The 3680-nt window shown below is 41.4% G+C and overlaps 1 protein-coding gene across 1 annotated transcript in view; it reads right to left on the reverse strand.

Annotated features, from left to right (window-relative positions):
- ATRX (alpha thalassemia/mental retardation syndrome X-linked) overlaps window positions 1-3680 on the reverse strand; it is a gene marked incomplete at its 3' end in the record, with an annotated part of 143993 nt that overhangs the window by 76522 nt on the left and 63791 nt on the right. The gene's annotated exons all lie outside the window — the stretch shown is intronic.

The following is a 3680-nucleotide window of genomic DNA, read 5'->3' on the forward strand; positions in this document are numbered from 1 at the left end:
TTTCCCTACCTCTTCCACTCTCCCTTAAAAAAAAGAAATCAATGGAAAAATATCCTCAGGTGTGGATTAACAAACAAAAATAAATTAAATACATAAATAAATTGTAAAAAAAATACTGTAAAATAACAGCAAACAAACCTAAAGAAAACACAGAGAAGGAAATAAAATAAAGATTAGAGAGGAAATTAATGAAACTGGGCATAAAAAAGGAATAGAGAAAAATCAGTGATTTTTGTGGTCCCTCAATATCTGTCCCTCTGCGAATATCAAAATCCTGGAAAGCTCAAGTCCCTTATATAAAATGCTGACGTATTTGCATTGAACCTACACACATCTTGCCATATACTTTAAATCAGTGGTTCTCAACCTTCCTAATGCCGCGACCCTTTAATACAGTTTCTCACGTTGTGGTGACCCCCAACCATAAAATTATTTTTGTTGCTACTTCATAACTGTAATTTTGCTACTGTTATGAATCATAATGTAAATATCTGATATGCAGGATGTATTTTCATTGTTACAAACTGAACATAATTAAAGCATAGTGATTAATCACAAAAACAATATGTAATTATATATGTGTTTTCCGATGGTCTTAGGCGACCCCTGTGAAAGGGTCGTGCAACCCCCAAAGGGGTCGCAACCCACAGGTTGAGAACCGCTGCCTTAAATCATCTGTGAATTATATACAATAACTCAAATAATATGACTGCTACATAAATACTTGTTATATTGTATTGTTTATGGAATAATGACAAGAAAAAAAAACTGTACATATTCAGTACAGATGCAACCATTACAGGCCTACTACATAGTACCCATCACCATAACTTTTTTTTCCAAAAAAGTTCAATCCATGTTTGGATGAATCCATAGAAGCTATATAGAGACCCACACTGTCATGCTTTGAAAAGATGAACAAAATTGACAATGTGTAGACTAGATTAATCAAGAAAAAGAGACAAACCTCAAATACTAGAATCAGAAATTAAAGACGGGATGTCACTAACTATTTTAAAAGGGGAGATGACCCAGCCAGGTGTGGTTCAGCCATTGAGCATAGACCCAGGAACCAAGAAGTCACCAGTTCAATTCCCATTCAAGGAATATGCCCGGGTTGCGGCTCGATCCCCAGTGGGAAGCGTGCAAGAGGCAGCCAATAGATGATTTTTCTCTCGTTGATGTTTCTCTCTCTCTACCTCTCCTTTCCTCTCAAAAATTGAGAAGAATATGTATTTTAAAAAGGGGAGTATATTGAAATATCTTGAACAACTGTACACCAAAAAAATTAGATAACCTAAATAAAATGGGCTAATTCTTAAACAAACACAAAATACTGAAACTGACACAACAATAGACATTGTGGCAGATTAAAAATGGCTACCAAGTAAGAGGATGTTTACTGAGGGACTTTCTGGAAAACACTGCTGGATGCTAGGGGAAAAATTAACTTAAAGTGTCTGTATTCAAGATGCTCACATTCTAACGGGAAAGACTGGTATATAAATAATTAAAATCCAACTAGAGGGACAGTGCACGAAATTCGTGCAGGGGGGGGGTGTCCCTCAGACCAATATGCACCATCTCCAATCAGGGACCCCTCGGGGGATGTCCGACTGCCGGTTTAGGTCCAATAACCTGTGGATTGGACCTAAACCGGCAGTTGGACATCCCTCTCACAATATGGGATTGTTGGCTCCCAACTTCTCGCCTGCCTGCCTGCCTGATTGCCCTTAACCGCTTCTGCCTAGCAGCCAGAGTACCCCCTAACCCAGTGATGGAGAACCTATGACACGCGTGTCAGAAGTGACACGCGAACTAATTCTTTTGGTTGATTTTTCTTTGTTACATGGCATTTAAATGTATAAAATAAATATCAAAAATATGTCTTTGTTTTACTATGGTTGCACATATCAAAAAAATTCTATATGTGACACGGCACCAGAGTTAAGTTATAGTGTTTTTCAAAATGCTGACACGCTGAGCTCAAAAGGTTCGCCATCACTGGCCTAGTGCCATGGCCATGTGAGGAGGAGGGCCTCAGGAAACAAACGGATTGGTGTGTGGGCAGGAAGATCTGTTTGCTGACAAGGGATTTCCAGTGTAATGCCAACACTGTCACTGAAACTTACAACACAAATCCTCCAGCGCCAATTATCCCTCATTTCCTCCACCTCCTTATCAGTTGTTTTTGACAGATGTTCAGTGACAATAAAAGAACGATTTTCCATCTCCAGGTATTATGCTGGTTAGCCAGAGTAACCTCTGGAAAGATTTAATTACCTCAGAGAGGGCAGCCCCTCTGACAACATCCGATGATCTATCTCGTCCAAATTGGTATTTGCTCGGATGTTTCTCATCCCAAGACTTAGCTTCCCCATTGCCTGTGCACAGACTCTGTCCAACACCGGAGGCTGAGCCTCTATTCAAGTAACATTAATTCTGTAGCTGCCTATTTCCAGTTATATCTTGATACACAGAAATGTGCTTGAGGTTGTCTATCAGGAGAAGCATTGAAATTAGGTCACAGGAAAAAAAATGGGTTACAAAATTCCTCCAGCCTCAGTAGCTCCCAACTGCCCTCCCCTGCAGGCCTGGTCCCCCCCCAACTGCCCTCCTCTGCTGGCCTGATTGCCCACAACCGCCCTCCCCTGCAGGCCTGGTCGCCCCTCACTGCCCTCCCCTGCCGGCCATCTTATTGTGGCTACCTTGTGATCACATGGGGGCGGTGATCTTGTGAGAGGGCATGATGGTCAATTTGCATATTACCTCTTTATTATATAGGATGTGCTGAATTGATCTCAAGCGACATGGAAGAACGAGGAAAAACTTAGTTAAGGAAGAAAGTAATGTTTGAGCTAAGACTTGAAGAGTAGGAAACCTCAGGAAAGGGTGTGGGGTGAGTGAGAAGGGAGATTCTCCAGCAGAATTCCAGCAAGTATAGACACAAGAGAGTGCAGGAGATCAAGGCAGGCAGGGAATTCAGTATGACTGGCACAGGAGAAGCTGGGACTGAGATGAGACTGGAAGAAGCAGACCAGGTACAGGCTACAGAAGCCCTTTTATACTTTGCAAAATATGTGAAAAGGTTCTCAGATTTTATTTGCATCTCTGGCAATACTATGAAGGATGGTTTCAAGGATGCCCAGTCAGGATTTGAGAGAGAGTGAACATTGGGCATGATAGAAGGGGAGTTAAAACCTGATTCCTTTTGAAAAATATTTTTGAATGACAATAAGGTACCATCTCACAACTGTCAGAATGGCTATTATCAACAAACAACAAGTGCTGGCGAGGATGTAGAGAAAAAGGAACCCTCGTACGCTGTTGCTGGGAATGCAGACTGGTGCAGCCATTGTGGAAGACAGTATGGAGTTTCCTCAAAACATTGGAAATGGAACTGCTGTTTGATCCAGCAATCCCACTTCTGGGACTATATCCTAATGTTTCTAAAACACGAGTCAGAAAGAATATATGCACCCTCATGTTCATAGTGGCATTATTCACAGTAGTGAAGATCTGGAAACAGCCCAAATGCCCATCAGTAGATGAGTGGGTAAAGCTGTGGTACATTCACACAGAGGAGTAATATGTGGCTGTATAAAAGAAGGAGCTCTCACTCTTGCAACAGCATGGATCCACCTGGAGATTATTATGCTAAGTGAAATAAGCCAGTCTCT

The sequence above is a fragment of the Myotis davidii genome, unplaced genomic scaffold (genome assembly GCF_000327345.1).
Source record: "Myotis davidii unplaced genomic scaffold, ASM32734v1 scaffold1493, whole genome shotgun sequence".
NCBI lineage: Eukaryota > Metazoa > Chordata > Mammalia > Chiroptera > Vespertilionidae > Myotis > Myotis davidii.